Source organism: Engraulis encrasicolus, chromosome 21 (genome assembly GCF_034702125.1).
Source record: "Engraulis encrasicolus isolate BLACKSEA-1 chromosome 21, IST_EnEncr_1.0, whole genome shotgun sequence".
NCBI lineage: Eukaryota > Metazoa > Chordata > Actinopteri > Clupeiformes > Engraulidae > Engraulis > Engraulis encrasicolus.
This window is the reverse complement of record NC_085877.1, coordinates 44,177,658-44,189,916: the sequence shown is the minus strand read 5'-3', so window position 1 is coordinate 44,189,916 and position 12,259 is coordinate 44,177,658. Positions and strand designations below refer to the sequence as shown.

The 12,259-nt window shown below is 42.3% G+C and overlaps 1 long non-coding RNA gene across 3 annotated transcripts; it reads right to left on the bottom strand.

The window, feature by feature from the left end:
* Nucleotides 1–7,819: 7,819 nt before the first annotated feature.
* Nucleotides 7,820–11,734, bottom strand: LOC134437244 (uncharacterized). Of its 3 annotated transcripts, XR_010032361.1 has the most exons (4): nt 10,594–11,734; nt 9,245–9,334; nt 9,042–9,139; nt 7,820–8,834 (listed from the first exon to the last, which is right to left on the bottom strand). It is a non-coding gene; the product is annotated as an uncharacterized LOC134437244 (long non-coding RNA). The 3 variants fall into 3 exon arrangements; XR_010032363.1 differs by having other exon boundaries at nt 7,820–8,112; nt 8,217–8,834; nt 9,042–11,734; XR_010032362.1 differs by having other exon boundaries at nt 7,820–8,294; nt 8,741–8,834; nt 9,042–11,734.
* Between the last annotated feature and the right edge of the window lie 525 nt (nt 11,735–12,259).

Below are 12,259 nucleotides of genomic sequence, written 5' to 3'. Positions count from 1 at the left end.
TACAGTATACCCACTTCAAAAAATGCTCCAATATACAGTATACTCACCATAAAAAAGTAGACTGCACCACAGGCATAAACGTTGCTTTACGATCAGGGAAGAGCAGAGCCTTTTTGCGTTTTGCAACAGAAATGCCCTTCAGCAACAGAAAACTGTGTAAATGTGGTCATGTGACAAAAGTGTGCTATTCAACGGTGTTGAGGTCCACGACATTAAGGTCACTCATGGGTAAGAAGTTAGGGTGTCAGACTTGTAATCCAAAGGTTGCCGGTTCGACATTCGGCCCGCCGGGTTGGTGGGGGGTGTATAATTAACCAGTGCTCTACCCCAGGGATTCTCAACCATAGGGCCGCGGCCCAAAGCTGGAGCAAAGACAGCGTGCTTCTTTTTATTCAACATGATCTCCAAAATTTCTGTGCTCCTGGACACGGAATTGTTTTCCGTGATGGACACATAGAAGTGCTCTCTCCCACAGCTCTATGTTTCCACAGTCTTGTGTTTTCTCAGGATTTTTCTAATTTAATTTTTTTTTTCTCAAAAAAACATTTCTTACTGATAGGTGAGGGTTAGGGATTGTTTTGGTCTGGGCACAGCTAGTATTCTTTCATTCATTATATGAATTTGATAGCCTATCAACCAACTGGAAAAGGTATTTCTCAAAAATATATCTTTAATCACAGGTTAAGGTTAGGGGATGTTTTGGTCAGGGCAAAAGTTAAATTGCTATACCATTATTTTGTTTAGCAGTAGCATTTGGTATGTCATTTCTAATGATAGAGTTAACACAGTGCTGTGGGAATATAGAAAGCACTTCCGTGTGTCCATCACGGAAAACACGGACACGGATTTTGTGTCCTTAACATCCGGAGCACAGAAATTTTGGAGATCAGGCTAGTCTTTTTATTATAGCGCAGTTCTGCCGCTTAAATGACCACGCAGTTCTCCCGCTTAAATGACCACGCACCACAGTTTTTTTATAGTGGAAGACGCAACGTCAAAGGCAAGACGGCAATACACTCAACAGTACACGAATGGAGAAGGAGAAATTATCAACAGGTGTGAAGTGTAATTTCCCGCCGTCTTCTCTCCTCACGTTTAGTTACAAAATAAGCGATTGAAACGTTGCTCAAAACGATTCTATTTACTGACTAAGCAAACCCGTTATCATTGTGTACCTCAAAATACATTTATTTAAGGAATTTTGCACTATATTAGGAGGCTACAAATCTTTCCGTTTTTGACACCCTGCATAAGACTGAGGGATTTCTGTTCTTCTGCCGTCGCATCTGCACATCACTAAGTAAAACCGTCTTGAATCAGCAGATTCATCACAAATCGCAAACAGAGCCATCACAAATGTCGGAGAAGCAGTCAAATGCATGAATGCCTCAGGCCTCAACGTCAAAAAGGTTAAGAATCCCTGCTCTCCCCCATCCTCCTCCATGACTGAGCATGGTACCGTCCCGTCGCACTGCTCCCTTGGGGCGCCATTGGGGGCTGCCCCCTTGCACGGGTGTGCAGTGTTCACTTGTGTGCTGTGGAGTGCTGTGTCACAATGACAATGGGAGTTTAGTTTAGTTTAGTTTAGTTTAGTTTAGTTTAGTTTAGTTTAGTTTAGTTGATAGGAACAGATACATAACATGTAGGTTGCATAACAAACAAACAATAAGCATCATAGCATTTATAGCCAAAAGCTAATTTCCAATGCCAGTCCCTAGAAAGGCTTTTAAAACAATACAACAGCAGCAATAACAATAAAACAATAGTATCATAAAAACAGCCTATACACTCATTCAGTCCAATCATTCATTTGATTCAACTATCAATCATACTTAAAATTGGTGTATATTCTTCCATCCATCTCATGCATTCACTAAACATCATAATCACATTTCCTACCAATCCCACATCTGTCCTGTACTTACTGTTATGTATTCTTAAACATTATCAGTTCCCAATGGACTTTCACTTTTCACTTCACTTGTGGTCAGGTCTGGTGGTGGTCATGCTAACTGTTACCCAAACCAAAACCGGTTCAGTCAGTTTGTAGTGTACCCTCTTTACTTAAAGGGACACTGTCTGAGATTTTTAGTTATTTATTTCGAGAATTCATGCTGCCCATTCATTAATGTTACCTTTTTCATGAATACTTACCAACACCATTAAATTCTAAGTTGCAAAGCTGGAAAAATCTTTTTTTTTTTTTTTTTTTTGGTCTTGTATTAGTAAATTTATCATAGGACAGTTAGGGATTGGACAGAAAACGATGGGGAGAGAGAGGGTTCGGCAAAGCACCCTGGTCGGAATGAAACCCAGGTCGCCATTTCCTTTGTTGTTTTCTCTGTTTTAGGCAAAAGTAAATTGGCAGAAACTTTAAGTTTTTAACTTTTAACTTTAAGTCTGTTACTTTACTGACAGGCTAGGGTTTTGATCAGGGAAGAGCAGACCATTTTTGTGTTTTCTGACAGAAAATCGCTGCAGCAACAGACATTTTCACGGCGGGAAAACTGAGCTGACCTGAACATGTGACAAAAGTGCGCTTTTTTGCCATGATGAGGAGCACGACTTTACTTTCACAGGCACCTCACCTCAATGCGGAATGCACTGGCGTGAAATATATACGCCAGGCGTCACCAACGTTGTGCCCGCGGGTGCCAGGTAGCCCTCCAGGAGCTTCTGAGGTGCCCACAAGGATGTTAATAAACAGTGACGACTACCAGATTTTAGTCACAGTTAATGCTTTTCTTGATTTAAATATGAGATTATGTATTCCTTATAACCTATAGGCTAAGTAAATTATCATTCAATAATAGTGTGATTTGAGAATGATGCCAAGACATCAGTAGGTAATTTTGAACAAAAGTAGCCCTCGAGTAGCCCTCGCTAGCCCTCGGGTAGCCGCCGGGTAGCCCTTGGTAGCCCTCGGACCCAGATGCGCCATTTTATATCAGCTTCTTCCTTGAGTTTTTTGTAGGCAACATCACAGTGGACACAACACAACCTTGGCCACATGTTTGTTCCGTGAATATTGATTGGCTGTAGTGGCCGTTGGCTGCCGCAAGAAAAGAGAGTGTTTTCAACCTACAAAACCCTCACATACACATGGTACATGCTCCTCTGTTATATGAATGCCATCATCAACAATCTGGGATTTTGTGTGTGTGTGTGTGTGTGTGAGTGTGAGTGAATGTGTATGTGTGTGCGTGTGTGTATGCATGCATTCGTATTGTACATGCCTGAGTGTCTGTGTGCATGCACACGTGTGTGTGAGTGTGGTGTGCATGTGTGTGTTTGTCCCTGGCTTATATTATTCGTATTCATCTGGGACAGTAATTATATAAATCTAAGAACACAGTGATGTTACATATTTAAAATGAATGAATAAATGAATAAATACAAATGTTACAGGCACAGCATTGGCTGGCCACATTGGTGAGCCAGAAGGCCGTCCAAAAGTGATCACTGCTAGCTTGGATGCTGCCCACAGGATTGGCTGTTCACTTACAGTAGCGGCCACAGATTGAATGGGAGCCCACAACAGGGTTGGAATGGGATGAAAAATCAGGCCGGGCATTTTCAGACAAGACCACAGTCCGCCAGGCATTGACAGAGACAAGGGAAGCCTTTAAAAACATTTTTAGTCATCTAATCTTTAGTCTAATCTTTAGTCATCTAATCTTAATTATTTTGACCCCTCAGAAGTCATGCTGCCCATTCACTAAAGTTACCTTTTTCATGAATACTTACCACCAGCATCAAATTCTAAGTATTCATTTTGACTGGAAAAATTGCACTTTTCATACATGGAAATGGGGATTTTCTCCATGGTCCGTCATTTTGAATTTCCAGAAATAGCCATTTTTAGCTGCAAAAATGATTGTACTTGGACCATACTAGAAAATATTTGTTTATCACTTAGTAAACTTTGTAAAGATCATGCAAAGATCAAATTTGGCAATAGGCAGCCCAGTTTCAATGAGCAGCATTGTTGCAGTACCCTTTTTGACCATTTCCTGCACAGTGTCCCTTTAATCTAACTCGGACAGTTTTGCTGTAGCTGTATGAGGATGGATTCCTTTACATGAAGGGGAAGGCCAGGCCAAAATCATCAACAGTCCACCGGGCAAATGCCCTGTATGCCTTATGGCCAGCCTAGGCCTGACCCACAATGAAGAACAGAACAAGCAAAGGACATTAGCTATTGCTTCTGAAGCTGAACGGGCCTATGGCTACAAATGCTATGATGCCTTTGTGTTAGGCTGCTGTACAGCTGTACATGATGTGTATTTGTCCCTACTCAAATAAACCATAACTAACTGAGCTGTTTTCAAAAATATGGGTTTAATGAGTGTGAAAAGGATGATTCCCCCCTTTTCACGAATTTGTGGTGTTAAAGTCACTAATGCAGTGTGTATAAATATTGACAAGTTGACTGGTGCTTTCGGTGCTCTTTGAGAAGGAGCGCAGGAGAGCGGTGAACACACACACACACGCACACACCAGCGCACATTCATGTTGGGACCTTGTATGTTTCATCAATGCCATTATTAGCGACTGCAGCGCAGATGATGGACACCGGCACTTGAACTCTCGCTCCTCTGACCTTAATTGCCGCTGATGCGTAACGCGCGCTGCTTCAGCGAAGAGTAACAACTTTGATTTTGGGAAGGGGTGTGGGTTTCAATGTGTGGACTTTGTATGACGTTGTTGTGTTTTTGTTTATGTAGCTACTGTCTGTTTTGTGTAGGGGGCAACTGTATTTCTGTTTTGTGTTTAGGATTGTGATTGTTTTGTTAGACTCTGACCTGACAAGACGCTGAAAAACGTATTCATGCCTTTGTCAGCAGTAGGCTAGACTACTGCAACGCTCTCTTTCGTCTGCCAAAAAAGTTAATTGACAAATTACAACTCATTCAAAATTCTGTGGCAAGAATCCTAACAAGAACCAGAATGAGAGAGCACATCACTCCTGTCTTGGCAGACCTGCACTGGTTACCTGTCTCATACAGAATTGATTTTAAGATTCTGCTGACAGTATTTAAAGCATTAAATGGACTTGCCCCTAGTTATATCTCTAACATGCTCTCTTTTTATGCCCCTGCTCGAGCTCTCAGGTCCACTGATGCCAAGCTGCTAAGGACCCCCACCCCCCCCGCAAAAGAAGATTGGCGACGCCGCGTTCGTTTGCTATGCGCCCAAGAGATGGAACGCCCTCCCCATCGAGATCCGATCAGCCAGCTCCGTCGACTCCTTCAAGAAGCAGCTGAAGACCCACCTTTTCATCCTTGCCAACTCTTAGCTACCAAGGCGTCACAGTGTCCCAGCTGCCGCAGCGTCCTTACTGCTCACAACCAGCCCTGGCAGGGGGCTCCCCTAGGTGGCCGCTGGTCTCTGCCTGAGGTTTCTTCCTGGCTATAGGATTTTTTTAGACCTCATTGAGCTTTTTCCCCCTCTACAAACACTATGATTCAAGTGAAAGGGAGTTTTTCCTCACCCCTGATGCCACCTGGGGCCGCATCTGAGCGCCCAATCTCTGTGTGACTATCTATGACTTATGCTAGACTCAGCCACCATGGACCTTACGCATTTAAGAATCCCGGTCCTAACCTACGTTGACCCTATGACTCTACAATCTCTTTCTATCTCTTCTTCCTCTGCCTTCCCGCTATCTCTGCCTCTCCTCTCTTCCTCTCCTTTTAAATCCATCTCTAACAATTATATTATTTTTTTCTCATTTGTTAAGCACTTTGAGTTGCATCCCTTGTATACAATGCTATACAAATACAGTTATTATTATTATTAGTATTATTATCTCCTCCTCGTCCAGGAAGTCCATCTTTATTTATTTGTTTTCCTTACAGTCTGTTTCGAGTTATTGAAACGTTTTCATACTGCCAGTATTGTGCATGGTTCTCTTATTTTGATTCTATAGCAAGTATGTGGGTCGCACATGGTGGCATGCGTAGTTTAAGTGTATTGAGGCCCTTAAAGTGATACTGTCCCATTTTTGAAAATAAGCTTATTTTACACCTCCCCTTGAGTTAAATATTAGGGTTTTACCGTTCTCCTGTACTTTCAACCGTTCTCTGGGTATGGCAGTGCACATTTTACCTCCATGCTAGCAGTTACCATTGAGTACAGCTCGCGGCTAACTGGTCTCATAGGACTCAATGTTAACTGTTAGCTTTGGGGTGAAATGTGCACTGACATATCTAGGAAATGGTTGGAAGTACAGGGGAATGGTAAAAGCCTATTATTTAACTCAAGGGGGGTGTAAAATAAGCTAATTTCTAAAAATGGGACAGTATCACTTTAAACACGTTTACAGTCAACCTCAGCATTTGCTTTTGTTTTCATTACATTCTGTTTCAAGTGACCAAATCGCTGTCTGCCCCATATTGTGCATGCACAGCACGAAAAGGGGGATTTGTGACAATGAACTCGTCCCAAATCGCCCACGGACTTGCCTAACTTTCGTCTGATTTTGAGCGCTTAGAGAATGCGAAATTAACAGTTTTGGTGACACGTAAATCGCCCGGAAGCGAATCAAAGCCGTGGAGAGGTCTCACAGCAGGGTGTTAATGGCCCAACGATTAACATGAAAGGCAATGACAGCCAGCCCGGAACGCGGACTAGCCTTGCTCTTATTGGACGAAAAAGACACGTGACTCAAAGTAAAAGAGCTGCGCTGTTGGTTAGCAGGGTCGACAGCTACGACCTTCTATTGGTCACGTTGGATTAATTTATGCATACCGTAGGCCTATACAGTAGGTCCGTATAATTATGCAAAAATTATTATTACTAATATACCTAGGTTGATTTTACTTTGTATATTCACATCATTATATTCACATCATTATAGACTGCACTGTGATGGGGCTTCAGCATGCATGATGTGAATTTATTGGTAAAATGAAAATGAATGAAATGAAAATGAATTTTTTAAATGCTTTTAATATCACACCAAACAATGTACACACACTTAGACAGGAACCGTGCATTTCATAAATATACATAATTTAAAAACTACACACATACCCTGCAAACAATATACTCTAGGCTATATGCAGTGATGTACAGTAGCCTACTCAGGTCACAAATGTACAACTCAGAAACAAACACGCATCTCTCTCCCAAGCGGCGTTTCCGATTGTCTCCCACGTCCTAACACTGGCCGTCAGAGCATTGAAGAAATCTTAATACTCAACAGCACTCAAATTTTGCCAAGTCGAACAGGTGAGGTCAGGCATAAACGCGTTGTCCTGACCGTCTGTTAAGACAATGCGATGCGACACAGAAAAGACGGGCGGCTCTCCGTGCATAGTGACTAAAAGTTAGCATCAACTTTGAAAAAGGGTCAAGTCACCATCAGAAGAAAACGGCCGTCTTGTAAAACATGTGTTTGAGTGAAACGGTAGACGGTAGGGACTTTGCGAGGCTATTTATTTAATGCCTACATATAACGTGACCCAAAATGTCTCTAAGCTGCACGTTGCCAAGTATTCGAGAAAACCTGATGCAGCCAGAGTCCAACAACTTCAATGCACCAGAAGTGAATTCGCCTTCTAGTTGGGTGTGTGCGTCACGTGTATTTAATAGAATATATGCGCATGTACAATTACAATACAGCTACCTTATTACCTGGAATATTTTTGAGGGCTGATATTACAAAAAGCTAGTAGGTAATTTTACTTTTCTTTTCTCTACCTACCATTCAACCATGAGTGGTTGGCTCTGTCCACACACCAGTTTGAACTAAATAACTAAGAATTTATTTATTTATTTATTTATTTATTTTTTGGGGGGGGGGGTGTTATTACACCTCTGACAGGTTAGGTTTAAGGATAGTTTTAGTCAGGGCACATACAAAAATGGATTTGAGTAAAAGTTGTCAATTCATAGTAAATACGTGGTAAATATGAAAGTAAGAGGAAAAATAGTACAGGTACAGCATTTTAGTGCAGACTATACAGGTATGTACAATATTATAAAGTAAACATTGCTGTTGATTATGTTCTTCAGCCGCCAATCATGCCAGCAGGGTCTACTGAAGGTCTCTGGTCACTGCTTCCTCGTCATACTGCAACAGGCACTCAGTCTCACTTCTGGGAGCTGTAGAAATAACAAATAAATAAATACTTCGTCATGCACCTCATATTGACATAGCAAATATATCAATAAGCAAGACATATTGAGCCCAACAGGGATAATCTTACACTATATCAGTTTTCTGTGGTCTCTTGTAAGATTGCCCATCACCATCCTGCAGGACACTACCGTCTCCCTGCCAGGATCTGTAGGATGTAAGAAAATAAATCAAAACATAGCAATGCACAGCATTGACAACTTATCTATAAAGTAGCACAAGTCATATTGACAATGTAGGACAGGGGTGGGGAACCTATGTCTCTAGGGCCGTTTGCGACCCTTGAGGCTGTTTTATCCGGCCCCCGATATAATTTTAATGCAATTCCATCTTCACATGAAATATGACATATTTTGTAAAGGAATCTTAGAAAATACATTAGCAATACAATTAAGTTATATTCAGGGAACCTGAAGTTGGCGTTTGTTTAAATGTGGCTGCCTTCAATATAGGCCTAAAGTGAAAGGGAAAATCCTGGTTTGTGTTCATAGTACGGCCCTTGGAGGACTTTTATGGCCCCTCGGATGAATTTGAAGTGGCCATTCGAATGAGAAAGGTTCCCCAACCCTGACGTAGGCTATAGGTTAAGCTTACCCTCTTTCACTCTACTGTGCCCATTTCGGGTTGACCTCCACACGCGTCTGTAGCACAGCACACAGGATTGCAGGACACAGCATCCTGCAGGACACTGCAAAAAACCAAGGGGAACGAATAAATGACCTGTCCAGTTCTATAAAAAAGAAAAGAAATTTGATGCAGTGCCAGAGCTGTGGTAAAAGTAACCTTGGTTGTATCATCTAGGACTAGGGTGTGTGTGAGTGTGTGGTAAATCCAATGTTCACATTATTCAGATATGAGAATTAATTCATTAATTTTAACTGATATCACCACATACCGATATCAGTGCCATTTCACCCTGCCAAGACACTGGACCTTCTATGATCAGGGCGTCCTCGTCATACTGCAGCAGGCACCCTGTTGTTTCTACAGCTCCTAGAAGAGAGACAAATAAATTAAATACTTCGCCATGCATCTCATATTGACATAGCTAATGTATCAATGAGCAAGTCATATTGGTCACAAAGAAGTTAATCTTACATTCTTTCAGTCTTCTATGGCAAGACTGCTCCTCATAAGAGCTGTTAGGCCTTCAAGTGACTCGTCTTCGCCATATTATGAGACAGCAGCCTGTGAAAACATGGTAAACAGAATAACCCATTAACCTTGGGTCCTAATATAATACATGGACATAAACTAGCCTACATTATTTATACAATGTCAGTAGACCTCCACGTGAAACAATAAGAAAAAGTGACCATGCATAATTTCAATTTCTTGAAGAGGCCAGCTACACTTATTTGTGCAACAAGTGCTGTTTTGAGGACCCATACGTTTTAAGGACATGCTGCCTGCCTACTGTTGCAAATGCCAGGGTATTTCACATTGATTTCGGGGTGGCGTGCTCTATTGCAACACTTATTTGTGCAACAAGTGGTGTTTTGAGGACCCATACTTTTTAAGGACAGGTTGCCTACTGTTGCAAATGCCAGGGTATTTCACATTGATTTCCAAACTATTTCTTTCCTAACTACAGGGACGTTAGTCGAGTAATGACGCTACGACCAAGCTACTAGGGAATGTAATTAAACTAGTCGCTTCGCTACTGCCCAGCACTGAAAACCAACATACCCAGACGGCACACCAATCTTGCCAACGTCGCCTAGATGCATTTTTGCCGCTGTAAAATACATTGGCAAGACGTCCAAGCGTTAGTTCATCAGCGAAATGCCGGGCAGACGTGAAAAATGAGCAGTGCCCAGCAACTAGTTGATGAGCTAACGCAATAGCATGCTAACGTAGCCTTTGTCAATCTTAAGCGCTGGGAGATGGTCACTCCCATGTAAGATCACTCCCGGACGTGTAGTCCCAGGTGATTCTATCAATCCCAGGCGTTCTATCCCACCCGATTACATTTCTCGTATTATCATACACTACCACATACAAGCAATTCAGGGTTAGGTTTAGGGTTAAGGTAAGGGTTAGGTTTAGGGTACGTAACAAAAAAAACTAACATCAAAAAGATAACTAGCTCGGTGGGCTCGATAGTCTGGCTAGTGGGAGCGAACCGACTGGGGATCGAACCGCGCTGGGAGCGACAAACTGGGAATCATCTTTAGGCAGGGGAAAGGCAATTGAGAACGAGCAATGTCAAACAACTTTCCATCAACAAGTATACTTAACATATTCACCGTTTCACTACTGCATTTTGTCATTACGATGCTCGCAAGTTGTCAGAATTTACTAGCGTACAGCAGCAACAAGAGTAGTCACATTCATTGAGGGGACTTGTGCTACAACTTAGCAATGGCGGATCTGTGTTCAGAGGAGCTATTCAATCGCTCTTGAGTACTGAAACTTTAAACCACAGTTGAGTAAAATTTACTTACATGTATGTGAAGCCCATTTTCCGTTGGTATGTGAGGAACTTTCCCCCATATCGCCAAGAAACTTGTAACAGTGAAACCACACAGACAGCGCGTGGTGTTGTTCAGATAGGTCGGTGTTGTTGACCGCGGTAGATGGCTTCTTTGTGGCTTGTGTGTGGAATTTGCATTGTGCGAATTAGTTGTACTGCCACCTAAAGGCTTGGTGTAGAACTAATTTAACCAGAGACAGTCTGTTTTGAACTTCCTTGAACAATCCTTGCTAGTTCAGAATAATTTAAAAACCAGAGTGGCCAAGCACATTGATGTTTTTCCTCAAAAGCAGGGGTGAGGAACCTTTTTAATTCAAAGGGTCACTTCAAAATGTAGGCTATGTCCAAGAAAGATCATTCAGATGTTTCTATTCTGATTTCTATTCGGTTCATTTAAATGTTAGCACCGAATTGTTTGATCAACTTCATTTCTGAGCTTATAGTATCATAATAAAATGTACTGACAGCAGAGCTGTGGCTAGAAGAAAGGTTTAATGCAGGGGTGGGGAACCTTTTTCATTCGAAGGGCCACTTCAAATTCCTACCATGGTCATAAAATCCTCCGGGGGCCGTACTATGAACACAAATCAGGATTTCCCCATGAAATTTAGGCATATATAGACACCATTAGGCCTATATAGACATATAGACACCTTTAAAGGTAGACACATTTAAAACAGTCCCCACCTTTTCTAGGTCCCCTGAATATAGGCCTAACTTAATTGCATTGGAAATGTAATTTCTAAGATTCCTTTAGGCCTGCAAAATATGTCATAGGCCTATTTCATGTGAAGTTGCAAAACATTATAATGATATCAGGGGCCGGATAAAACGGCCTCAAGGGCCCTCGAGACATAGGTTCACTACCCCTGGTTTAATGGTTAGTGATTCTGAAAAACACCACTGGGCAGCGTGAACAAACATACACACAGACACACACACACACACATTTTAGTAAAAGGCCAAAAAATGCCCTAGGGCCCCCAACAATCCCGTTGCCTAGGGACCCCAAAATCCTAGAAACAGGCCTGCCGACCCCCCACTCCCTCCCACCCACCTGACCTCACCCCACCCCACCCCACTTGAAATTGACTGTAGCAGCTCCCGACCTGATCACTGGCATTTACATATTAAAGGCTCTCCTAAGAAGGGGATGGGAGGGGGGCATGGGGAGCCGCAAATGCTGTGGCTTGAGGTATGAGGCAGTTTAAGGTGCAAAACTCATCCACATATTCCTCTTTTCATGCAGTGATGGTTCTGGTATCGTACTTCTAAAGCAAGTATATATGTGCAGTCAGTCGCACGTGGTGGCGTGCATATTTTAAATGTGTGGAGGCCCTTAAACATCTTTCCTGTTATCCTCAGCATCTTCACATATAGTATTGGCATGCGGTGTGTTACAGATTGGCATAAGATTCAAGATCTCATCAGACTCTGCAGGGGTGTGTGTGAGAGAGAGAGTGGGGGGGACACACGGAGACAGATACAGATACAGTATTGGCATGTGGTGTGTTACAGCTGGCATAAGATGCAAGATTGTGTGTGTGTGTGTGTGTGTGTGTGTGTGTGTGTGTGTGTGTGTGTGTGTGTGTGTGTGTGTGTGTGTGTGTGTGTGTGTGTGTGTGTGTGTGTGTGTG